The 27,680-nt window shown below is 41.3% G+C and overlaps 1 long non-coding RNA gene across 1 annotated transcript; it reads right to left on the minus strand.

Moving 5' to 3' along the window:
• Window positions 1–2,406: 2,406 nt before the first annotated feature.
• LOC121237188 lies at window positions 2,407–27,680 on the minus strand. Its single transcript, XR_005934875.1, has 4 exons — window positions 27,553–27,680; window positions 24,867–24,871; window positions 7,865–7,872; window positions 2,407–2,417 (listed from the first exon to the last, which is right to left on the minus strand). It is a non-coding gene; the product is annotated as an uncharacterized LOC121237188 (long non-coding RNA).

Below are 27,680 nucleotides of genomic sequence, written 5' to 3' on the forward strand. Positions count from 1 at the left end.
TAGAAAAGAAATAGAAAAATTTATTTTGGTCCTAAAAATCTAAGAAGAATTCTAAAATAATTATAAAAAAAAAAAACTAGATAATTTAATAAAAAAGAGTTTAAACCTTTAATCACAACTTGAAAAAAAAATTAGGATTTTACAAAAACCCAAAAAAGGAAAAATAAAAGGTGAGGGATACTGGCTTAAATAAAAGGGAGTTCAAAAAAAGATGAAGACTAAAATTCTAAGTTATCTCTATCCTTTTGTGTTTGTATTTTTTTTAATAGATAAAAAAGGTCATATGAGCGGTAAGTTTTAGATGCCCCAATAGCATTAACATTTTCTTTATCATTATGCCCTCCATTAATTTGAAACATTAAACCGGAACAAAAGAACTATTTTTTAAAAAAAAAAAAAAAACTTAACACCTAATTATTAAAAAATCCTAAAAATAAATTTGAACTATTTAAGCAAGAGTAGAAGAGATTAAATTTCATTGAATGCATCCACAGTAGGATATATGGATGGGTCGTATATAGACACCTCATAAACTTGAGCCTTATTTAATTGTAGATATTGAAGGATTCAAAAACTTGAACAATATTAATATCCAAAAGTAGAGATACTAATTATATTGTCTTTCATTAAACATCCTAGTTAGTATATTCAGGTAAAATGTTGTGTGCTGGTCAAAGGTCTGCCAAGGAATGATCTTAGCATTGCTCACCAGTGGACAGCCCCTCCCCAGGATACATACAAGATTAATTGGGATACTGCCATCGACAAAATTCATTGCAAGTTTGGAATAGGAGTTATAGTTAGAAACTGGGAAGGCACAGTAATTGCTACACTAAGATCAGCACGTGAGTTTTTTCCTGATCCACAGTTGGTGAAACATTTGCTATCCTTAAGGCCACAATGTTGTGTATCGAATTGAGGTTGGAGAAAGTGCAATTTGAAGGGGATGCTTTATCAATGGTCAATGCAGTTGAAAGCAATCAGGAGAAGTGGACTTCAGCTGGGTTGCTAATCAGAGATGTAAAACAACTACTAAGGAAGGTGCCTCACTGGTCAATTATGCATGTTCCTAGGAGTTCAAACAATATAGCTCATGTATTAGCTAAAAATGCTCTACTCCTCACTTGGAGATGATTCAACTGGAGGTTGTTCCTTCATGCATTCTCTCTTTATTACTTTGAAAGCAATGAGATCAGTCTTCTATCAAATAAAAAAAAGGGTAAAATGCTGTGTAATTGTAATAACAACTCAATGATATAGACAGACCGAGTACATGGAGAAAGAAGGAAATGGAACTTATTACTTGCTTGCTTTATTGCTCAGTCTGCAGATGATTGTTTCTTCGGCTGAATCGAGAAAGGATGCAACCAGTTACCATATAATGCACCACATAAAGGCCGGGACGTTGGCTAAGACGTAGACTCTGCTAGGCCTAGCCAGCTGTGTGACTTAAATATTCCCGAGGACAGATCTAACTATAATGCAGTAAAGTGTAAACAGATATACAACAAACTATTTTCTTTGTAAATTTTGTTTACTTTGGTATATTTAAATTAAAAAAAAATATTTTATTGTATAACTGTAAAATGATTGTGAGAGGAAATTACTCTATTTAAGGTGTTAGAATTATCAAAATTATAGTATAGGCATATATATATATATATATATATATGTTTATGTATTAGGAATATAGGTACTTCAATAATGTAATTTTAAATGACTTAAGCTTGGGGAATTATTTATGCAGTTACAAGATATGTGTCTCGTACATTTCATTCGAAAAAATTTGTGTGACCAACCGCTCCATTTTCTCTCAATTGGTCACGTGTCTTGTTTTGCATTTTAAATATTGAAGTTGTGTTTTTAAATATAGGGAGTATTTTTTTATGAAACCATGTGTTTTAAAGTTTTCGAAATATATTAAAAGTCTAAAATTATTTTAAATGAGGCTTTTTTAGTGTTATTGAACATGTGATACCCCGTATTTATATGTATTTTGACTAAGTAATTATTGCATTTATTAAGATTATGAGCTTTCTTGTTTTAAATTTTAGATAATTTACATGATATTATTTTAAGATTTTTAATTGTTAATTCAGTGTGTTTTCTTGTTATTAATTATTGTTCATTATTTAAATTACTCTTTATTTTAAATTAGTTTATTGTTAGATTTAATTATTTTATTTTTATTTAATCACTACATTTAAATTATTTTATTTAACTTGTTGTTTTGAAATTATTTTCATTTGATCATTTTTGTGACCCAAGATATGAGGATTGGACCTCATTTTTTTCCCTCACTTTTTCATTTTCCTTTTTTCTTTTTTCTTTTCCTCTTTTTCTTTTCTTTTTCCTTCATTTTCTTTTTCTCCTCTCTCTCTCTCTCTCTCTCTCTCCCGCGCATGACTTCTCCCTCTCTCCCCCTATCCTTGCTTCGTCCTCCACAACGCCGTCGTGCGCCACCCACTTTCATCACCACCCTTCCCATTCATCTCCCCACCAGCCGGTGACCTCACCCCTCTGATTTCAGCCCCTCTTGTGCCACCGTCAGCCCCCACGCATGGCTTCAAGCCGCGACACTCCTTGTGCTCATGCACCGTCGTCGCCCCTCCATTGACCACCACCTCTTCACCACATCACCGGCTACCCCCTAGCTACCTAACCCACCCATCCTCAGTCCCGATCCGCCACCGGTGAAGTCCATCCAACTTCATTTTCGTTTTGGACTTTTTGGACTTCAACCACCCTCTATGCCGCCACCCACGGCCAACCACTACTACCATTAGCTTCACTAACATCCCTAAGTCTTTCCCTTGTAATCTTAAGTGTTCGTTTGTCGCCATTCAAAATCTAGCATTTTGAGACCCACGGCCATAGTGCATTTTGCACTGTTACGTTGTAGCACCTCCATGATCCTTCAAAAATTATATTATAGCACTATAAGTATTATATTACGGCGAATTGGTTGATTGTGCCATTGAACTATGTTTTGATTTGCTAGTTGAATATTTGTGTTGTGTCATATACAATGCATTTATACGTATGTTCATGTGTATACTTGAAATACTGGGTTTTCATGTGAAAAATAATTTTGAGTATGCTTGAAATGATTGGATTGACTGGTTTGAGAGAAAGGAAAAAGAACTGTAGGGATGGTGGTATAGTTCTGTTTGCGATTCTCGCCTACAATGCATGTGGTAGAGATGGTGGTAAGCAGGGATGATGGTATAGTCCCACCTATGATTCCTACCTACGGTGCATGCAGTAGGGATGGTGGTAAGCAGGTATGGTGGTAGAGTCCCGCCTATGATTCCCGCCTACAATGCTCTAATATGTACCTCTTGTGTGAAAATGAACTGTAGGGATGGTGGTATAGTCTAGCCTGCGATTCCCGCTTATAGTGCATGCGATAGGGATGGTGGTAGAGTCCCGCATGTGATTCCCGCCTACAGTGTCCGATAAATGAATATGATGTCGGTTTATGATTTAATGGTTACGAGCATCTTTTCTGGGAAAATAATAGATATTATTCATGGCGTGTTTTGGTTAAATAGGGTTTTTGGCGTGTGTTGAGAAAATAATCATTTTTGAGAAAAATGAGGTTTTGGGTCACATTTGTGTTTCGTCATGTACTCATGTTTGTTGGTTGCATCAATGCATTTTTATCTCTTGGGTTGTTTGGTTGATTACTTGCTGAGATTTATAATCACACAGTATTCGACACCCTGCGGTACCATTTTATGATATCGCAGATTTTGATGCTTATGTGGACGAAGAGCCTAAGGATTTGGCTCTGCCGGAGAAGTGATTTGGGATCACTTGCTCGTGTATTGGGATTTGTCTCCCACTTTTTTGCTATGCATTTGGTCTGTATTATATTTATATTAGATAACTGTATAACTTTTTTAAAGGTAATTTATTTTGGATATCTATATTTAAATTTCTGGTACTTACTTGGTTAACTTTTAATTAACTGCTGTGACTTTTGTTGTGCACTTCTTGCATGTTGCACACACTTAAGCACTTATCGTTGGGATGTGTGGCCCGTGTTGTCATCATCTCGACATCACGATTTTTGAGTTTCTGTACGTGGGAGTCGGGGCATCACAGAACCAAACCTAATTTTAAAGTGAGCCTTTTATAATTTGAAACCCCAAAAATAATAAAGTTTTAGAAAATAATTTTATTTAAATAATTTTAGTTCGTAAAGAGTATTATTGAATATTCATTATTTTATTTTAGGTTAAAAAATTTATTTATTTTGATACTTTTATTTCTCTTACAAATATTTGGTAAGCTTCATTATTTATTTTATGATGAAAAATATTATTCTGGGACTAAGAAAATAAAGTTTGACTTTAAATAAAGTTTCATTTCATTTTCTACCTATTTTACTTAGTTGATTACGAAGCAACCCGCCCTCTCTCTCTCTCCTCGCCTCTAGTTGCCCTCTCTCTCCCTGATCTCTCTTCTTCCCCAAAGCCTCCACGGCAGCAACCCGCCACCGTTGTCATCGGCTAGCACCACCACCTCCATCAGCGCCTCACACCAGTGTAGAGCCCCTGATCATGTAACACCCCATACCTGGAGATCTGGAGAGTTAGTTTTTTATTACTAAATATCAAGTCCAATATTGCTACTATAAAATCTAGAAAACTCCATAAAATATTTATTCACTTGCTCAAACCAAATATTCATGTTCTTTCAAGGAAAACAAAGAAATTCTCAAAAGAATAAATTAAACACTCCACAAGGACTCAAAAATATTCTTCACTCATCATAGCGAAAATAATAAATTATCTAACTAGGACTCTCAAATAAGTACTTGTACTCTCTGGTACTTGTTCTTCTATGAACATCCAACCTCTCTAACACTGCCTACTCTTGCTCTCTAGTAGGACCATCACAATAATATGCAAAATGTTCGGAGATAAGAGGTGAGTTGTCAACAACTCAGTAAGCAGATAATATATACTAGTATGCAAATATGAGCATTTACAGAGTTCAGAATGCAGAACAGAACACTTTTTATTTTTATAATGTAGAATTAGATCATGCTATAAAAAATATCAATGCAAAAGTACAAAAGCATTCTTATTCAAAATTACTTTGGCATAGCATAACTGAACATATTCATCTTATCATTTTATATCAGAATTGAGACCATGTTTAATCCTCATGATAGGGTTGTGGAAACCCCGGCTACCAACCGAGCAGAAACAGAAAGTGGATATTTCCCTTATTATTATCTGAGTCCCGAGTGTGCACACAGGAAAGGTCACGCAGAAAACCACTTTGTTTCCAAAGTAGGTGCACTAGAAACAAAAAAGTTGATACCAACCCGAACATAGGTCATAGTTTTACACTTGTGGTAAGGTCAGAACGAAACATAAACAAAAACAGAAATGAAATGTCATGCTAGAGGTTTCAGAAATCTTATTACATCATATTAGAGTACATAACATTTTTAGAATAGAACAAAATCAGATCAGAAAAACATAATTTATGCACAAAATTTCATATTCGCTCTCTTTTACACAGTTTAGAAACAGAATGCTAGAACTTTGCTCATGTCTACATCAGTCATGACAGAAAGTACTTTATTTTTATATATAATTTCATGAGTATTGCAGAAACAAATAACTGAGATTGTTTCAAATTTCTCTTCATAACAAAACATGCATATTTTTTCAAAATTGACCCGAGTCCATTTTATTTTTATGCAAAGTCTAGCATAGGAACCCAGCTTACCTAAACTTCTTACCTTTTTGAATTTCTTCCACAATAGTACCGAACAAATATCAATCGTCACTTATAGAAAATTCATGTAACTTTAATAAATCTCCAATTGAATAGTTACTACGTAATTACACTTGAAATACTTATTTTAATTCATCAAAACCTAAAATTCTCAAAATCCTAAAACATCGTCACTTCCCAAATCTATCAATATCCACTAAATTTCTTCGACTAAGATATTAAATTCTAACTTATTTACTATTGAAATCAAACTATAAAATGTAATACTAGATAATATAATTATACCAAAAATTCTATTAAAGTAAACAATAAAGTTTCAATTAATAAAAAATAGACTAGATTAGAGTTAATGTGTTGAAAGTAAAATTACACGATTACTGTTTACCTTTGAAATTAAATTATAAAAATCAATGCTTAATAGCATAATTTAAATCCTTTAAATATTTACTGTAGAAAAATAAAGTTTCTAAACTATGTTGAACTAAAACTGAGCACGCTTAAAATATAAAGTCTAGTACGTAAACAAAACAGCCTAAACCCAATTGTAAAATAAATAAGGGCATAAATGTAATACCAGTCTCCAAGTTCCCCCCCTTACTAGAGACATAAAGTATTTCTATTTTGCAAAATAAACTTCGCTCCGCAGAGAGGAGCCATGCACGGATCCTTACCATGAGGCTACGTGTGGTGGTGGCCTGGGTGAGAGAGATTTGAGAGAGGTAGCGGTGACACACTTGTTTGGGCTTCCGTGAGGGTGTTGGAGATTAGCTTGTCGAGACATATGGGGGAGGTGTAGCAATAAGCTTGGGAAGGGGAGAAATGAACGTGAAGGTGGAGTCGTGCATGTGGGGTGCACGAAGTGAAAAATGCCAGCACATGGGAATGGAGGAAAGGAATCTTGTACGTGGGTGCATGTTGGTCATGAGGCCAATACATGGGAGTGGAGCAAAGCATCATGTATGTATGTGGTGCATGTGGGTGAAGAAGCTGGTTGAGTAAAAGATCTACCATATGAATATATATATATATATATATATATGTGAGTGTGTGTGTGTGTCTGTATATAAGAATTTTAATGAGAAAGGAACTCTAAAAATTGTAATCCTAATCGGTTTGACAAATGAACTCAGAAATTTAAAATAGCCTAAATCTTCATGTCCAAAATAAATCCACCCTCCAATAAAACACTCGAGCCTTTAGAAAATTTCTTGGGTGACTCTTTAATAATTAGGGCTCGCTTGGTCCATAAAATAATAGATGAACTTTAACCTTAAATATCAAGCTCAAATAAAAAATTATAACCTGACGAAAATAAATCTTTGCCTTGTAGCATATCCTAAAATTTATCGACAACTCTCAAGTGGCTTTTCCTACATTTATTCCCTTAAAATAAAATTTCAAATGTGATCTAGTACTGGACCTGGGTGTTATAGATCAACCCTTCCTCTCCCGCAACTCCTCCTTGAGGCTCACCCTGAGGTTCACCCATTGCCCTTCCTTCTCCCTTGACTTCTCCCCAACGTCGCCGCGACGCCTCCGTTGCATAGTCGCCGATCACCCCTCACCGCTTCCTCTCTCCTTCCCGAAGTCACACCGAAGCTCTTTCTCTTTCTATCCCACTTGGATCTCATTAGATCCCCACTGACGTCGTGTGCTGTCCACTGGAGCTTAGCCTCATCACACCCATAACCACCACCCAACGACGCTGAGCAACCCTCATCCCTAGTCATGGCTAGCCCCACAAAACAGCCTGTAATGGACCCATACGTACTCGAGATAGTCACTCTCCATAAATTGTGAAATGGAAGTCGAGAGAGAAGAGGGAGTTCTGTAGAATGAATCAACTTCAGTTGCGGACATTCCCTCCAACTTTCTTTATTTATATTGAATGTTTTAACAAAATGCAGTGTTTTACAATCATCTGTTAACACTTCAGTAAGTAAAACTACCTCATTACATTTAACAAGAAGAAAAAGATAATAAACGACAACATTCCATTAAGAGATGACCCACTAACTTTGTAACAACACGACATCATTCCAAGCTTTCCTCATCGTGTATAGCTGCTAGCAACCACCTTTCCCTTTCCATCTTCAAGCAGAACACAACAGCCTCAACAACACAGCACCTTTCCCACTGCAATCTTCCCACTCCAACACGGCAACCCTTCCACTCTAGCACCTCCTCAACCCATAACACACCCTCTCCCTTTAAAGCACCTTGCCCACAAAGTGAAGAAACTGCGGCCGAAGCTTCCAATAAGGTTCCCATTTGGAATCTTCCACTCTAGCACCTTCCCATTGAATCAAGACTTCCACCATAGCCTTGTTGTCCTTCTTGACAATCCTACATTCCAAAATCTTCTCAGGTTGAGGCCTTAACTCCCCTTGCAAATCAACTGGGGGTAAGGTAGACAGAGGTGTAAGCTGGTTCCCAATTTTTTCTTCAACACAAAAGCATGAAAAACAAGTGCAAGAGTGAATCTGAGGTTAAACACAATCGATATGCCACTTTGCCAATTTTGTGAGTGATTTGAAATGGCCCAAAATACGGAGGTGAAAGTTTAAGATTCCTCCTAACTACCATAGATTGATGCCTATAGGGTTGGAGTTTAAGATAAACCCAATCCCCCATTGAAAATTCCCTATCAGTCCTGTGCTTGTCATAATAATACTTCATTCTATCTTGAGCAAGAGATAAATTGGACTTGAGTGTAACCAGAATCTGTTCTCAAGTCTGCAATAATGGACTCACTGACTGATTTGAAGTGAGACTAGGAATGTAGGCTTGAAGCCTAATTGAAGGAACCCCATAGACAACTTCAAATGGAGTTAGCTTTGTGGAAGTTTGGAATGTGGAGTTATACCACCGTTCAACCAATGAAAGCCAATCTAGCCATGACTTTGGTTTGTCACCAGAAAAAAAATCTCAGAAAGTGTTCAAGACACTTATTGACAGCTTCTGTTTAGCCATTACTTTGAGGGTGATAGGCTGAAGTATAGGAAAGATTAACTCCCTGCAATCTGAGAAGTTCTCTCGAAATGAACTAGTAAATTTTGAGCCACAATAAGAAACAACGGTTTTAGGTAAACCATGCAACTTAAAAACACTGTTGAAGAACAGTGAGGCCACCTGAGGAGCTGTAAATGGATGTTTCAAAGGCATAAAATGGGCATAGTTTGACAACCTGTCCACTACAACCATTATTATAATAGCCCCAAGAAATAGGCAAACCCTTAACAAAATTCATTGAGAGCTCAGTCCATATTTGCTCAGGAATAGGTAAGAGCTGTGAAAACCCAACTGGAAAGACATTTTGAATCTTATTCCTTTGGTAGGTTTCACATTCACGAATAAACTTCTTGGTATCATTCTTGAGACCAGGCTAATAAAAATCCATCCTAGCTCTGTCCAAACACTTGTGGAAACCATAATGACCAGCAGCAGGACTAAAGTGTAAGTACTTCAAAATCTGCTGCTTCAAGGACAAAGAATCAAGCACATAAATTATGTTCTTCTTAAACAAAATGACATGCCTTAGTTTAAATGAAGAATTAGAAGTGGGGTCAAGTTGCAATGCAGAAATCAGTTTCTGCAGATTTTGTTTTGCATCATGGGCTAACTTCAATTATGTGAGCCATGTTGGTGTAGGAAATGATAAGGCTGCCTATTCCCCAAGTTCATCAACCTGATCTTTACGAGATAAGGCATCAACCACCTTGTTCTCCACACCTTTCTTATACTCAATTGTAAACTCATAGCCAAGGAGTTTAGAAAGCCATCCCTACTATGCAATAGTGCCAATCTTATGCTCCAGCAAATATTTAAGGCTATGGTAGTCAATTCTAACCACAAATACACATCCCAAAAGATATGGCCCCCATTTCTTAACAGCTAGCACTAAGTAGCAAATAGTTTTTATAAGTGGAAAGAGCTAAATTTTTACCTTCAAAGCTTGACTTAGAAAGGCTAAGGGGCTTTGGTCTTACATCAAGAGTACTCCTACACCAGTTGCACAAGCATCACATTCAATGGCTTTGGTGAAGTTAGGCAAAGCAAGAATAGGAAGGCTTGTGACAGCAACTTTCAAGTCATTAAAAGACTTAGTAGTAGAATTTATCCAAGCAAAAGCATCTTTTTTTTATCAAAGACGTCACAAAGAGGCAGCAATTTGACCATAGCCCCTAATGAATTTTCTATAGTAACCTGTGAAGCCTAAAAAACCCTTAATGACTTCAGGTTTTTAGGTATTGGGCAAGTAACCATAGACTCCAATGTTTTAGGATCTGCCCTCACTCCTTTTGAAATCAAATGCCCCAAATACTCTATTTCTTGGCATGCAAACTAACACTTCGACTTCTTAGCATAAAGTTGATGATGTTGTAATGTTTGCAACACAGCAGAGAGTTGAGCTAAATGAGATGGCATGTCCTTGTTGTAGACTAGTATGTCATCAAAAAAGACAATGAAAAATTGTCTAAGGAATGGCCTGAAAACTTCATTCATAAGGCCTTGAAATGTTGAAGGGGCATTAGTGAGGCCAAAGGGCATGATAAGGAACTCATAATGCCCTTCATGAGTTTTGAATGTAGTCTCATAAACATCTTCATCTCTCATACGTATTTGATGATATCTTGTCCTAAGATCCAATTTAGAAAAAATTGTAGAACCTGAAAGTTTATCCAAGAGCTCATCCACAACAAGAATAGGGTATTTATCTTTAATAGTGGCTTCATTTAAGGCTCTATAATTAATGCACATTCTCCATGTGCCATCAGACTTCCTGACTAGGAAAACAAGAGAGGAGAAAGGTGATTGACTAGGCCTAATAACCCTAGTATTTAAGAGCTCTTTAACAATTTTTTTAATTTCTATTTTATGATAAATAAAATGAATATCTATAGGGCCTAACACAGATAAGGGGAGTTTCCTACTTCAAATTAATCTTGTGATCATGGGACCTATTGGGTGGTAACCTAGTAGGTCCATTAAAAACATCCTTGTATTGCTGTAAAAGTTGTTGCACTTGTTCATCTTGTAGAGATGAAGGCTCAATGGAATTACAAACAACTAACTGCTGAAAGAATCCCTTGCTACCACAACCAAACATCTTAAAAGACACATCATCATCAATAAGATTTGACTAAGATGTTGCCGAACCTTTTAAAGAAACTGTCTGACCAACACACTGAAATTGCATATGCATATTCACAAGGTCTCAAAGAATAGGACTCAATATAGATAACTATTGTATCTCAAGAACTGCATCAGACCCTCCCAAAGGAGGAGTAAAAAATCAATTGTAAAGGGTATACCAAGGATCAGGAAAGGCACAACCATACATTTTTTTCAGTACTATTAATGAGCTGACCATTAGCCACTTTAACACAAATACTCTGGCTTAATTGCACATGCAATTTACATCGAGCAACAATTGCAGTATCCACAAAAGTAAGTGTACTGCCAGTGTCAATCAAAATCACCAACTTTTTCTTGCCAATATAAGCAATAAGTTTCATTGTCTTAGGTCCCCCACCTCCTACCATAGACTGTAATGAGATATAAGCTATCTCAGCTTCAACTTCCATAGGCTTAACAACCACTTCACCACTAACATCAGTATCCACTTCACAACTGGAATCACCAAATTCCATACCTTCCAATAGAAAAAACTTTGGCCTTGCACACTTATGACCTGGTTGCCATTTGTCATCATAGAAACAACAAAGGCTTTTTTTACGCCTTTCCACCATTTGAGACTTAGAAACCTTATGATAAGGAAGCTTCGCTAAAAGTGGAACTCCCGGTGCTCCTAAAACGGAAGGAGTTTGTCCAGACTTCAACAAACTCGACTCTAGACTAAACTTACTCAAATCAGAAGGGAATTTCTCCAAGGCTTCCTAATGCTCACAACATATTGCTCTTGAATTTTGGCTAGGCCAAATGCATCATTCAAAGATGAAGGATTCATAATTCTCACAGGCAGCCTAATCTCATCACGTAAGCCCCTTTAAACAACTCAATTTATTCATCCCAGATAGTTCTTTAATGCGATTGGAAAGAATCTCAAATTCAACTTTATACTCATTAACTGTACTAACCTGCTTGAGGTGAGTAATTGACTCCATTGGATCATCATATGGAATAGAACCAAATCGAATATGAACAACTTTGATGAAATCCTCCCAAGAGTGAAAAGTGCCTGTCTCACTGGCATCTTGGAGCTAGACCAAGACTTCTTCATCCATATGAAAGGAATCAATGAAAATACTTTAACTAAGAGGGACCTCGTGATAGCTTAAAATACCATTTTGCATGATAAATCCATGGTGATGGATTATCGCTACGAAATCGAGGAAACTAGAGATTAATTCCCCTGGCAAAGCTCTGTCTACAAGTTCTCTATGACACACTTCTCCCTCTTCATTTATTGTGGATCTTGATGATTTCGATGAATTAAACTAGGATCATTAGAATCATGACAAGAAATCCTTGAGATTTGTTGTAAAACCTCCTGGAACTTCTTATCTTGTGCTTCTCGTTCTAATTTCGTAGCCTCTTGCTACTTTAACAATAAACCAATCACATCTTCAATTTGTTTTTGTTGCCGATCTTGTGCTACCGTAAGTGATTCATTGAATCAACTATTTGAGGATACGAATGTGTTCCTTGGGCCATGGCTGATACCAATTGTAATGGACCCAAACAAACGTATTCGAGAGAGTCACTCTCCAAAAATTGTTGAATGAAGAGAAGAATGGAAGTCGAGAGAGAAGAGGGAGTTATGTAGGATGAATCAACTTCAGTTGAGGACTTTCCCTCCAACTTTCTTTATTTATACTGAATGTTTTAACAAAATGCAGTGTTTCACAATCATCTATTAACACTTTAGTAGGTAAAATGACCTCGTTACATTTAATAAGAAGAAAAAGATATTAAACGACATTGTTCCATTAAGAGATGACCCACTAATTCTATCGACATCGTTCCGAGCTTTCCTCTTCATGTATAATTGTCAGCAACCACCTTCCCCTTTCCGTCTTCAAGCACAACCCAACCCCTTAACAACACAGCACCTTGCCCATTGTAATCTTCCCAGTCGAACACGAAAACACTTCCACTCCAGCACCTTCTCAACCCATAACATAGCCCCTATTCCCCCCTCCACTGAAGCACTCCTTCTTGGCTTCTCTCAACCCACGCAGCCTTTGGCCATCTTAGACCACCATGGAGCCCTGCCCAACCATAAACCACCTCTTATGGTAGCAATCCACGAAGCCCACCGCCACAAACCACTAGCCTCATGCCCAAACCCAAGAGTCACCATTGCTCAGCTCAACCTCAGACTCTTGAAGCCGCTGCTCAGCCCCTTACTTTGCGGTATAAATTCCATCCCTATGTCTTAAGATATATTATGTTCAGGTAGTTTGTATGAATGTTGGTTTTGTGTTATATTATTAGTAGATTTGATGTGAGAAGGAGCGGGATGTGGTTTGTAATGTGATTGTGTGTTGTGAAGTGATGGGGTTAAATGTGGAGTGTGCTTGGGTTGTGATGTGACTGTGTGTAGTGTGAAGAGCTGTGACGTTGTGAATTGTGTGAAGTGCCAGGATTTTGTGTGTGGTTGTGTTGTGGTGTTGGAATTTATGGATCAAGGGAGGCCATGGTTGAGGTTATGAAGTTGTGTGGTTGAGTTTGTGAATGTGTGGTGTAGGTGTATAATCGATATGGGTGGAACTAGATATATTGATTGTGTTGGTTGTAGTTTTGTGGAGTTATGATTTGTAACTCATAAAGAGTTGTAAATGTGTTGTGTAGATGTATAAATGGTATAGGCAGATTTCATGTATTGGGTGTATTGGATTCGATTGCAAGGGAGTCGATGGTATGTATGTAGATAGAGTATATACTTTGAGTGTATTTCGTATGGATGATGATTGTTGATCTTAATTGGATTATATGTTGATATTAGGTGTTAAAGGGGTGTGACACATGTATGATGGGTGGATTGCATATGTATGTTTGATGGATTGTATGGGTATGCTTGGTTGACTTGTGCTATGCATTTAGATTTAAGGAAATGAATTGGGACTTAGGATTGGTGTTGGATTGGATCATGTATAAAGGAAGGGTATTTTTTAAAGACTGATATTGTGACTACAGTTGGGTCGTATGGTGAAGTGAGGTTAAGCTGTAAGCTTATGAATAATGGTTTGAGATTAAAGTAAAGCATGGAAGCTTACTTTGTTAATTAGAAAATGAAGTTGGGATTTCAAGATTACAGCCTAGGCCTAAGATGTATGGCAAGGTTTATACCTCAAGGATTGGATGATGACATGTGTAAGTGAAATGAATGGATATTCAGAATACCTAGAGGTGTTAGTTTGTACAAATAGAGAGGCCATGAAGGAGCATGCATTTTAAATGGTTAAAGGATGATTAATTGGACGATGACCAGTCTAAGTGGATGAAGTCTAAGTAAAGAACCAATTGGAGGTTAAAGCCATGAGGGAGAGAATGGACTAAGAGTTAGAGATAGTTTTCTTATGCAAGTTTTATGCCTAGCATTCTTTAAATGAAATGGAAGTGATATGAGGTTGTGAATGCATGTAGGTTGTTATCTGACACGCACATGAACAGGCTGGATGAAATGTGCATAGCATGGAGTCTAAGTAAGTATTACGTTTATGCTCCTTTAGAGTTTTCTAAAAGTATGAAAATGAAAATGAATGCTTTATGAAATGCTTTCATGAAAAATGTTCTTTAATGAAATGAAAAGAAAGAAATGTTTTCTTAGAATGAAAATGTTTTACGGATCTATGCTAAGGTATTTTGGTTTAAGTATATGTATGTACTGGTCCTCTTTGGCAACCCCTTTTTACGCACCCTAAAGCGTAATTGTATGCATGTGATTGGATGCTTTATGTAGTATGTATTTTATGTTGTTTCATGAAATGAATGATGATTCTTTATGTTACGAAAAGATGTTTTACGAAATGAACTGATGAAAAGGAAAGGAAAGCATGAAAGGACTGGAAAGAAATGAATGTTTTAATGTATGAAATTACATAATGTCCATGACTGATGAATGAAGGATGATACCAAAGGACTGGGCAGATTGTAATGTAGGATAAGTAGTATTCGTAGTGCATCTAGTGCTGCCCCATAACTGAGGGATTCCTAACATACAGCCACGGGCAGAATCAGGTCCAAAAATCGTTAACAGCAACACGTGGAGCGTAACAGTGTGTATCGGTCAAATGAAAGGGATAAGAATAATTGTATGCTTAAATGATTTTAGTGTTATGAAGGAAAGTACAAGGTGAGAATGTTTTGAGGAAAGAAAACTATTTTTAAAAGAAAAGTCCACCTTATAATGTTTTAAAGAAAAGAAAATGTTTTATGTAAATATGTATATGAGTGAGAAAGCATGATTGAAACTTATGTGCTTATATTTTTACAAGTATAAAGTAATATTTATTGAGCATTCGATTCATTTTATTTTTATGAGTGCCCCATCCAGGAATAAAATGAGGACGAAGCGTCAGGACTGACGCGGCCAAGGAAAAGATGATGGAAGCCTAGGCATTTTGTATAGCACATGAAATCTTATTTTGTAAAAAAAAAAACTTATATTTTAGCTTAATGAGATCTACTGCAAAACTCTCTCCTAGATTTATAAATACAAGTTTTAAATTTTAACTGTAGAATCTTTTATATCTTGGGAAGGGAAGGAAATGTTTTTAAAAAGTTCAGTAATTACTTTCTCGTTTTTTCTAAAAATCATTTTCTAAAATCTCACCATAAGTATGGGCGTTACAATTTGGGACCTATATGAAAAATCTCACTTTTTAATAGTAAGCATCACTATTTTTTAAAGAGAGTACACGAGATTATATACCCTAAAATTATATCTAACATTAGTCAAAATTTATGTATTTTTTTTAAAGTTCTGAACTTTTGTACAGTTCGTTTGAAAATTCAAGAAAACAGAGTGAAAAGATAAAAAGATGGTTCATTGACCCGAAATATGTTAATTTCAAATACATATATCATGACCTACTAGAAGATGTTGAAGTTTCAACCTATACTAGTGGCACACCAACACCGGACATGTATAAACAATATAAAATACTTGATCAAAAATAATAACTTTTCGAAATTTCAAAACATCTAAAATATGTGTAACACATTCATTTTATACCTTCCATCGCAAAATAAAAATATTAACTTTTATTATAATAAAATAAAATTTGAGGAACCCATCTTTGAAAACTCATTCGTTTTGGGCAATATCAATATTATCATTTAATGAAATCAGTCACATCTCTATAAGCTTTCATAGGTTAATTTTTCTCTTTAAAAGATTTGCATTTTGAAAACTTAATGACTTCTAGTTTTAAATAAAAATTAGTAACTTGATTAATAAAAATTAATTATCTAATTAGATGTATTATTGTTTCAATAAACTCAACTTATAAGTTAGTGCCTTGAATATGAAAGGAAAATTAACTAATTATTTCATCTTGATGGCAGTTTCAAATCGGAAATTTGGTCAGCTAAAAAATGAGTCTCAAACAAGTGTGACTAAAGAACTGTGTTGATGTTGTGTTTCATGGCATAGGCATGTCCACGCTGTTGGGCTCGGGCCTAGTTCCTGTTGGGAAGAGGAATATGGGTCTCGGGGTCCATGGTACCTCTGATTCTTAAGTTAGTTTCAGTGAAGAAGAGGAAGAGAGAAATAACCAATCAAGGAAGATGAGAGTAGAAGTATTCAAGAGTGTCAACCCCTTAGGCCGTGGAAGGGGAGTATTTATACCTGGCAGTGTTGGCCCTCGCAGTGATGGTAGCAGGTGTGTCAATCCGTACGGGGTTGGGTATCCCTGCCACTTACCTGCCGCGCTGTAGACCAATCAAACCAGATTTTGGCTATCTCTGACACCCCCTGGCTTGTCGTGGCGTACTGAGTCCCGAGATACATTAAATGCAGCATGATTTTGGCTAGTCACGTCCACCTCTTTGACTAGTCTAGGTGCCGAGAGTCAAGGTCAGGGGATGCCCATGACTGTTGACCAGTAAGGGTGTGGTCTGGGTTGAAGTGTTGAATCCTATACATGGGCATTCCAACCTCTGCTGGGATAACATCTTCGGTCATGTAGACTAGCGCGAACGGTGTTTCTCCCTTGGGGTTCTTGATGCATGTTCGGTAGGCCCATAGCACATCGGGAAGCTCTTCGGCCCATCTCCCCTTCTGATCTCCCAGTTTATTCTTCAAGATATCTAACAACATCTTGTTGGTGGCTTCCACTTATTGATTTGCTTATGGGTGCCCCGAAAATGAGTACTTGGCCTTGATCCTGAGTTCTGTGCACCATTCCCGATAATGCGAGCAATCGAACTGCCTATCATTATCTGATATGAAACTCTGAGGGATGTTGAACCGACAGACTATGGATTTTCAGAGGAATCTTATGATGGCCTGGGCCGTGATAGTCCCCAGTGCCTTTACTTCCACCCACAAGTAGTCAATTGCTACTATTACAAACTTCACTCCTCCTTTGACTCCAAGAAACGGGCCGATGAGGTTGAGTCCCGATTTTGCGAAGGGCTGGGGGAGATAATGGAGGTCAATTCTTCTGATGGATAGTGGGTGATCGGTGCATGTTCTTGGCACTTAGAGCATTTCTTCACGAAGTTCTCTACATCCCAAAGGGAGTTGGGCCAGTAGAACCTCGCGCGCGTGACCTAGGTGGCTAGCATTCTTCCACCAGACTCCATGTATTTCAGCCAGCACATACTAGGCTTCTTTAGGCGAGATGCATCTTAAAGGGGCCTCGGAAAAACCTCTCCTATACAGGACTTCCTCCACCAATGTGAAGCATGTTGCTCTATTTCTGATCTTCTGCACTCCCAACGATCATTTGGGACCTGGCCCCCATTGAGAAACTTTATGATGTCGACATCACAACCTGGTTGCAAGGGCTGGACCATGGACATGTTGATCTCGATGGCTGATGTGTCAACCATTTGAGCTACTGATCCCAAGGGGGGGCCTCTTATTGGCCTTTGCCAAACAATATGCCTTGTGGTTTTCTCTCCTCGAAATTTGCTGGATATGGAATTGCATGAAAAGGTCGTGCACCTCCCCTACCTACTCGAAGTACATCTTCAGCTTCTCTCCTTTAGTGGCGAACTGCCCTGTTATCTTGCCAACCACCACCTGCAAGTCCGCCCTTGCTTCAACCTCTATAGCTCCCAATGACCTGGCTACTGATATTCCTGCCAGTAACGCCTCGTACTCAGCCTCGTTGTTGGTGGTTTTGAAACCAAGCTTGATCATGTAGTTATGCTGGCCAAACACATCGGGCTTCTGCAGTATTTTCCTGAAGGGGACATCTGTGAGTACTTTCATCGGGTGGGCTTGGAAATATGGTCTCAGCCGTCTTGCGACGATGACTAATGCAAACGCCAACATCTCCGTTGGGGGGTACCTAGCCTCGGCTCCTCGAAGAGCTTGGCTCGTGTAATATACAGGTCGTTGGTCTGCTCCCTCGTTGCAAACTATGACAGTAGACACGACATTCGGGGTCATTGCTAGGTATATAGTCAAGTCTTCCCTAGCTCGGTCTGTTGAGAACTAGCTGGTGGGCCAATTACTCCTTCACTTCGCTGAAGGCCCGGCTGAACTCGTTATCCCACTCCCATGCCTTTCTGAGGACCTTGAAAAAGGGAAGGTAGCGGTCGGTCGACCTTGCGATGAAGCTGCTTAGGGCAGCCACTTTCCCTGCTAACCTCTAGACCTCATTGATCGTTCGTCGCAGCGTCATGTCCACTATTGCCTTGACCTTCTCGGGTTAGCCTCAATTCCCCATTTTGAGACCATGAAACCCAAGAACTTCCCTGATTCGACACTGAATGCACACTTTGGCGGGTTGAGCTTCATTTTATACTTCCTCAACAGTGCAAAGGCTTACCGAAGATCGATGAGAAGCCTTTACTCTTTGAACATGTTCTGTATAGACCTCCATGTTCCGCCTTATTCACTCTTTGAACATCTAGTTAATCAGTCATTGATAAGTTGCACCGACATTTTTAAGGATGAATGACATGGCTTTGTAGCAATAGAGTCCTCGGTCGGTGATGAAGGTCGTCTTCTTCTCAACCTTCGCATTAATCCTGATCTGATTGTACCCAGAATACACATCCATGAAACTAAGTAAGGGTTGCCCAACTGTCGAGTCCACTATTAAATCTATGCGTGGTAGTGGAAACCTGTCTTTTAGGCAGGCCTTGTTCAAGTCAATGAAGTCAATACACATCTGTCATTTCCCGCTCACCTTTTTTTACCAGGAAAATGTAGGAGAGCCACTCGGGATAGTGGACTTCCCTGATAAACCCCATAGCCAGGAGTTGGTGTACCTCTTCGGCGATGGCTGCATACCTTTCCGCACTGAAGCTGCGATGCTTTGCTTAATCTTCTTTGCTTTAAGGTCCATTCTAAGGTGATGTTCAATGACGGATGTGCTGACTCCAGGTGAACACGTCCTGTTGCTTGGCAAGGAGGAGTTGGTTCATGGCTTGGCTTAGTTCGGGGGCCATCTTGGTTCCCACCCGGTTAGTCCATTTAGGTTTTTGCAAATCCAGCGACACTAATTCCAGAGGATTGTTGGGTTTTGCTTACTGTAGGGCCTACTCATCCCAACTTCCTCTTCTAGCTCCATCAGGGTCAGAGCGGGAGGTGGGTCAGCATTCTCTCGCACTCCTTCAAGAGCTCGGACCTCAATAGCCTCAGGCTTCATCTCCCGAGTGTAGTATTCCTATGCTAGGACCTGCTCCCCGCAAATCTCTCCCTCCCCCGTTGGAGTTGGGAACTTCATCTTTAGGTGGAGCGTGGAAGTCATTGGTCTCAGGTGGTTCAGGGTTGGTTGCCCCAGAATTGCGTTATAGGAGGAGGGACCTTTAGCACGAGAAAGTCCACCATGGTAACTACCATTCTCGGGGTCCTCCCCGCTAGGATGGATAAGGTGGTAGCTCCAATCAACTGGATTACATCTCCAATGAAGTCCTTGAGAGGCGTCAGGGCCAGCATAAACGGTCAGGTGTATTTCCCATCTGAATGAAGGTTTTCCAGAATAGGATGTCGGTGAAACTACCGTTGTCGATTAGGACTCTCCTTGTCAAGTATTTGGCGATCTGCATGGTCATGACTATGGGTGCAGAACGCCCTCCTCATCCTTCTTGCTAAAGGTTATGACAGTCTCCGTGTAGTGTCTACTCGTGCTAGGGATTGTCCCGCTAGCCATGAACATTTCCTCGTATTTGGCTCTTCTTGCGTGGGCCTTCCATGGCGAGGAGGTGGTCTTTCCTCTGGTGTATCCTCCTACCCTTCTCCTTTGATAGGGCTTCACCAGCGCGGCTCACTCTGGGTCACCCTCCAGCCCTTCTCCTTGTTGGGTTTTCCCTTCTCCTTGGTTATGCCAGATCATCGGGTCGTTGGCCGCGGCTCTCGTCACCTTGCTGGTCTAGTAGAGCTTCCAACTTCTCCATCTTCCATTTTTTGGTGTAGCAATCGTCTATTCGGTGGCTATCGATTTTGTGATAGGTGCAGTACTTAGAGCTAGCCGAGGCCTATAGTCATTTGCCCTGCGAGCTTGGGTCTCTTTCGGCCACCACGGTCAGGCTAACAATCCTCCATGCGTTGGACCTCGTGCGTCTTCTTTTCTTCTTTTTGTTACATTCCTGGCTCGCCCCACTGCTTTGGCCGGAGACTTTCTTGTGTGCCCTTTCCAACTTAGTCTTCCAGGGGGCCGTCAGTGCCCGAAGCAGATCTTCGACGTTGATAAAACAATCGGCTCGGTCCACGAATTGCCTCCATGAAGTTGGGGTCTTCTGTGCAATCGCAGTCATGAAGGAGTTATGGGGCTAGGTCCCTCCCAGCAGAGCCGTTAGGGTGATCTTTTCATCCTGGTCGTCTGTTGTCATACACTCCCTGTTGAACCAAGAGAGGTACGACTTCCGACTTTCGTCGTCTCATTATTTCACGGTCAAGAGGTAGGCTACAAGTCCTCTCTTTTTCTAGCTTGCCATGAATTGCATTAGGAAAAGTCAAGCCGACTAGGCGAAGCTGTCGACGGTCCCAAGTAGAAGGGCCCAAACCACACTCTTGTCGTCCCCATTAGAGTCAGCTCAGAAGACTAAGCTGCTCAGTACTAAGACTCACAATGTCTGTAAGAGACACAAATTAAGCAAACAAAGGTAACGTATCTCTACATATCACTCTACTAGACACCACAATTGATGAGATAAGCATCAACAGAACCTGCTAAATAGTAGGTGATCATAGGTGTTATTCAGTTTCTTGTCAAACCTACAAGCAGTGAAACCATTTAGCCAACGTTATAATTGATTAGTGACTGTAAAACAAAATTAATGGATATTCATTCTCTCCAATCAAAAGCAACTGATGCTTAGCATGACCAGGAATAAAACATTTGTTATCTTATTAGTAGAAATTTCACTAATCACAGTAAACGCGAGAAATATAATACAATTTAAGAATTCCGATTAGGCAGAATATTCCCATGTCGCATGAGCAAATCACGTTTCTAAAATTCACAATCATTGAGTATATTATCTCCTAAAAGGATATCATTGCCAAAGTGTCACGGGCTAGGGCAAAGTATTCAAGAAGGAATTGGGAGTCTTGGACATTCAGAAGTGAAGAAGAGATTCGGTATTGAGGCTTAATTGCATGGGCTTAAGTGTTGGGCCTTGTTGCACGGGCCTTGGGAATTAGAGGTAGACTAATCAAATAAGCATGTAAGCCCATCATGGGACCATTAGATACATTCAAATATGATACATTAGAATACAGGCGTATCAAAAGGAACTCAGCATGTACATTTGAGATATTGAAGAATACAAATACAATTTGGATACTTTCTCTCTTCTCTAAATTCTCTCTCTATTCTCTCCCACTTCTTCTTGATTCTAGAATCTTCACTAGAGTTTGTGACAATTGATATCAGAGATGTTTTGACAGTTGGTATCCCAGCTTCATCTCAGGTTCATCTGGTATTTCATGTGTCTCAGTTGAAGCGCAAGCTAGGCTCATCTGTGATGGTTCTTCCTCAGTTACCTCTCGTAGATGTCTCAGGCGTCATCAAGTCGGAACCAGTAGAGATCCTCAATCGAAGACTTTTGAAGCATAATAATCAGGTTGTTGTCGAGGTGTTGGTCAGATGGCAAGGTGTTTCACTTGGGAGGAGTATCACTTGCTGGCGGCAGCCTTCCCACACCTTGTGGGCAAGGTGTTTTGAGGAGGGGGTAATATCACAGGTTAGGGCAAAGTATACGAGAAGGAATTGGGAGTCTGGGACATTCAGAAGTGAAGAAGAGATTGGGTATTGAGGCTTAACTGCATGGGCTTAAGTGTTGGGCTTTGTTGCACAGACCTTGGGAATTAGAAGTAGACTAATCCAATAAGCATGTAAGCCCATAATGGGCCCATTAGATACATTAGAATACGATACATTAGACTACAGACGTATAAAAAGGGACTTAGTATGTACATTTGAGATATTGAAGAATACAAATACCATTTGCTGTCGAACATTGTTCACAGCTATTATTCGGACACTTTAGGCATTCTCATGAGGCTCAGCATTTAAGAGAGCAACTGCGACAGGCAAAGGCACGTATCGGTGAGCTTTTGTAGTCAGGAATTCAGAAGAACATTGACCTCCTATCCCGCAACAACGAGATCCCTAACTTGAGGTCTCATTTAGAGGATGTCGCCAAATGCTTCGGGGAGATCCGATCTTGGATCACAAATGCAAACACAGCTTGGTCTCACGGCTATTTAGAGGGCCTCGATCGAATGCACAGGCACTTGTTGCAGAATCCCAAGTTGGATTTGCACACTTTGTCACTATCCTCCCTTCCTCCTAGTTTCGAGGTGCAAGCTTATGTTAAGAACTTTGGGAAGCCAGGGTATCCCCCATTCCCCCCAAGAGCTTCTCAGCCTCCTCCACCCCAATGATGGGCTCCACTCGTCCCCTACATTTCCTCACTTTTTTTTCGTTTTAGTATTTTGTAACCTCGCATGGCACTCCCCGTCATTTCTTGTAACTATGTATACCTGATGATGAATGAAATGAAGACTCGTTTCTTGTAGCTGCTTTGTTCTTTTGTTTACCTTTCCTTTCCCCTTTCTGTTTCTATTGTTGTGGTTTAGACAAGGGTATTGGTCTTACTGGTCGGGGGGGTTGGTATGCAATTCTGAGACTTAGGACCTAACCCAGCAGCGGGTAAAGGGACCCATCTTCTTGAGAGTGCAACGACTCGACTCTATTGGATATGGGGTCGGTACCCAATTCGGAGACTTAGGGACCTTACCCCATAGCGAGTCAATGCACCCATCTTCTTGCTAGTATAAGGACTTGTCTTTGGTGGACGAGGGGTCGGTACCTAGTTCAGAGATTTGGGACCTTACCCCGCAGCAGGGGCCTATCTTCTTGCTAGTGTAAGGACTCGTCTTTGTTGGAGGGGGTCAGTACCAAGTTCGGAGACTGGGGACCTTACCCCGTAACAGGTCAAGGGGCCTGCTTTCATGCGAGTGCAAGGACTCGACTTTGTTGGACGGGGGTTCAGTACCTAGTTCGGAGACTTAGGATCTTACCCTGCAGTGGGTCAAGGGGCCCATTTTCTTGTGAGTGTAAGGACTTGACTTTGGTGGATAGGGAGTAGGTACCGAATTCGGAGACTTGGGACCTTACCCCACTGTGGGTCAAGGGGCTCATCTTCTTGCGAATGTAAGGACTCGACTTTGCTGGATGGGGGGTTGGTACCCATTTTGGAGACATGGGACCTTACCCCATAGGCTCGTTTTTGTTTATAAATGTATTTTTTAAACAACAATAGATTTGAGATGAACATCCAGGTGTCCTCATTCATTCATGGTCATTCATACAAAGCATCACAATATACTTCTACACATAATACTTCTTTAAGTTTTCGGCGTTCCATGGGTGGGGTATCTTGTGTCCCTAGTTGTTTTTTAGGCGATAAGAACCGGGTCAGTTGCTCACAATCACTACATATGGGCCTTCCCATCATGGTCCCAACTTCCCTTCTTTCGGGGTAGTTATTCTAGTCTGTTGTAGCACCAGGTCACCTACCCTAAAGGAGCACGGCCTGACCCGTCTCTTGAAGTATTACTCCGCTGGACGCTTGTTATTCGTCGTCCAGACTGCTGCTTCTTCTCTCATCTCCTCTAGGACATCTAAGTTCTAGGCTAGCCTTTCGTTGTTAGTGTCCAGGTTAAAATGTTGGACACAGAATGTGGGGAGTCTGACCTCCACGAGGATTCTTACTTTGCTGCCGTAAGTGAGGTAATGGGTGTCTCCCTGGTGGGAGTCCAGACAGTTGTCCGGTATGCCCATTGCACACTTGGGAGCTCTTCGGCCCATGGTCCTTTCTACGCCCCAAGGTTTTTAGGGTGGTGAGGAGAGTTTTGTTGGTTGCCTCGGCCTGTCCATTGGCTTGAGGATCTCTTGGTGAGGAGTACTTCACTTAAATTCTGAGCTCCGCGCACCATTCCTGGTAATGTGTGCAGTTGAACTGTCTTCCGTTGTCCGATATGAAGTTCTGAGGTTTGCTGAATCGGAAGACCACAGACTTCCATAGGAATTTCGTGATGGTCCAGGAGGTGATTCTAGCGAGAGCCTCTGCTTCGACCCATTTTGTGAAATAATCGACTGCGAAAATGACAAACTTGGCTCCTCCTCTCGCTGCTGGGAACGGGACAATCAGGTCCAGGCCCCATTGGGTGAAGGGCCACGGAGCCGTGATTGACGTCAGCTCCTCCGCTTGGCAGTGCAGAATCGGTCCGTGCCCTAACACTTTGGGCATTTCTTGGCAAAGTTTTCCTCATCCTTGAGGGAACAGGGCCAATAATATCACGTTCGAGTCACTCTCGTGGCGAGAGCCCTCCCTCCTAAGTGGCTTCGACAAATCCCTCTGTGAATCTCTACTAGTACGCATTAGTATTCATCTAGTGAACGGCATCTAAGGAGTGGCTCGGAAAAACCTCTCTTGTATAGAACTCCTTCTAACATGGTGAACCGGGCCACTCTGTTCCTAATCTTTCGTGCTTCTTTCGGTCACTGGGCAATTGCCCTTCATGCAGGAATTCCTAGATATTTGTTGCCCAATCTAGAGGTGCGGGCCCCACCATGGCACGGCCTAGGTTTGGTGCTGGCAGCCACCATGATGACTGCCGACACCATCTATCCCCTCTAGGCCGGTCTCCGACCGCTCGCTCCCCGACGACATGGTCTCACATGGATCATATCCCCACGTGAGCTAGGCCGAGGCACTAACCAGCTGTGTTGCAGACTGAAGGGTGCCGGCAAAGACCCCCTTGGTCCATCGGTGTCCTCTAGCCACCCCGGTGGCATTCCCGACACTCACTACTGGCAAACGGTGACCAATGGCCGTGCACCCAGGTGCACGTCATTGTGCACACAACGAAGAGCTCACGACCTCCAGCCGCTAGCAAGGCTGCCCAATCAGTGGTCACTACACGAACTGTCGGCTCTCTCTGTCCAGCCGTTACGCCCCTGTCCACGGGGCATTTCACTACCCACTCCGTGTGTACCTCGTCGTGTACACAGGAGTGCTGCAGCGACACTGTGCCCACATGGAAGTCATCAGCTCTGGAATGTAGCTTGGTGCTCGGGAGCACCGCATGACACCTTCTCAGCCCGAAAGCCACTCAACTAGCCACCATCGCTTGGCCACTACACGGACACCCATCTCGGATACAAAGCTCGAACACCATCACAACTCGAACACCACCACTTGGACACCCAGCTCGGGACCACTAGACAACTCACCAACTACAAGGGACTCGACAGCTTGCCCCCATGGAAGATATCCTACATGGGGCTCGGACGCCATTCGCCCAGCTTGGGAACTCACCTGCAAGGAACCTACTTTGCTCAGGAATCCCTCAACTCAGTAGCTCACTTGCATATAACCTACTCCGCTTGGGAACCCCCCAGCTCAGCAGCTTATTGGCACAGAAGCTACTCCGCTTGGACCCCATTCGCCAAGCTCAGGAACACAGCCACCGAGCCCCTCTCCTCAGCCCACAATTGCAGCCCCTCATCTCGAGGCCCTCCAAGGGGCTGTCAGCCACGTGCTTGGTGGAAGACCTTCCTCAGCAGTCAAACAGCAAGTGCCAATATGCCATGAGAAACACCGTTTGGAAAGGCAGCCTGCTCAACACCGATAGATAACCAGCCCAGCTCGAAAGTCATCGGCTTGAGAAACTGTTGCTTGGAAAGCCAACTCCTTTATCTGGAGTGACCTGCTCAGGAATTACCAGCAAGGAAAACGCTGCCCGGTAGACACAGCTAGGAAAACAACTGCATGCTCGACTTGGGAAACTAACACCATGCACAGCTTGGGAACCACCGCTCATGAATGAAAGTTAAGCTCAAAAACAGCTCTAGCTTGGCAACCCATTCGCACGGAAGCAACTCTGCTTGGGAGCCCACCTAGACAGGGGCAACCCTGCTCGGGAAGTGCCAGCAACTCATCTGCACGTGAAAGCCTCACTCGCTTGTGAGTCATCCAAACGAGACAACACCCGCTGGCTCGGGACAGTACCAGCTTGGCTCCTCACTTGCTTCGATGACACCTCAGCTCGGGAAGTCACCAGCTCAAGAACTACCTGCTCAGAGCTCACTCAAGCAGGAATTACAACCAATAGCAGACAATTTTTTAGTCAAGCAAAAAATATCAACTACAGTGGCAAAAACTTTCCAGTATTGTCTCTCAAAACTTGTGTGAATTTATTTCTACTAACAAAATTACTTCTTGTATTGTGGAATGCAGATAAAGAAGATGGGTCCCTTGACTCGCTATAGGGTAACGTCCCATGTCTCCGAACTGGGTACCAACTCCCTTCCAATAATGTTGAGTCATTGCACTTGTAAGAAGACGGGCCCCTTGACTCGCTGCGGGGTAAGGACCCAAGTCTCTGAATTGGGTACCGACCCCCTGCCCAACAAACCTGAGTCCTTACACTTGCAAGAAGACAAACCCCTTAACTCGCTGCGGGGTAAGGACCCAAGTCTCCGAACTGGGTACAGACCTCTCGTCCAACAAAGTCGAGTCCCTACACTCGCAAGAAGATGGGTCCCTTGACTCGCGCCGAGTGCCACACTCAAGCCATAACCACTGTCAGTGGGTTACCTTCAGGAACGAGCCTACGGTGTTAACGGGCCTCCTAGCTCCACAACTGTCATGCCCGAGTTACCTTTGGGAATGAGCAAACGGGCTTGTAACTGCCTAAAGTGGACCCAGGGGGTCGACGGGCCCTTTGACCTCTTTACTTCTAAAGATTCTCAAGGTCCTTACCTGCCCTTAAGAATCACAGGGTATTGTGAGGGAGCAAAAACAATAAAGCCCAAGGCCAACCATCTAGCCACTTCAGGAGAAAAGATAAAAAGATGAGTGGGGGACAAAAGAGGGGCGAGAAGGGTCATGGGGTGTTAGGGGAGTCAGGGGGTTATGGTGCCAAGGGGGCCAGAAGGGTCATGGGGGACCAGAGCGCGTGGGATGTCAAGGAGGGGACAGACGTGCAAAGGCATGGCCTTACCTACAGGAGGTGCACGCGGGAAAAGGCAATCAAGATAAATAGAGGCTCTCTCCTCTCCATCTGGGGTTGGATCTTCTTCTTCTTCAGTTTTCCTTCTTCCTAGTTGACTTCTCATTCGAAACCAAATACGCAAGGAGCTCCAGTGAATGCCTCTTCTCCAGTAAATTTATATTCAGCATCACCATTGTATAGTGAGATATGAGAGACCATGAGAGATTGTAAACAAGAATATTATAGTGGATTTCTCCTC

The sequence above is a fragment of the Juglans microcarpa x Juglans regia genome, chromosome 1D (genome assembly GCF_004785595.1).
Source record: "Juglans microcarpa x Juglans regia isolate MS1-56 chromosome 1D, Jm3101_v1.0, whole genome shotgun sequence".
NCBI classification, from domain to species: domain Eukaryota; kingdom Viridiplantae; phylum Streptophyta; class Magnoliopsida; order Fagales; family Juglandaceae; genus Juglans; species Juglans microcarpa x Juglans regia.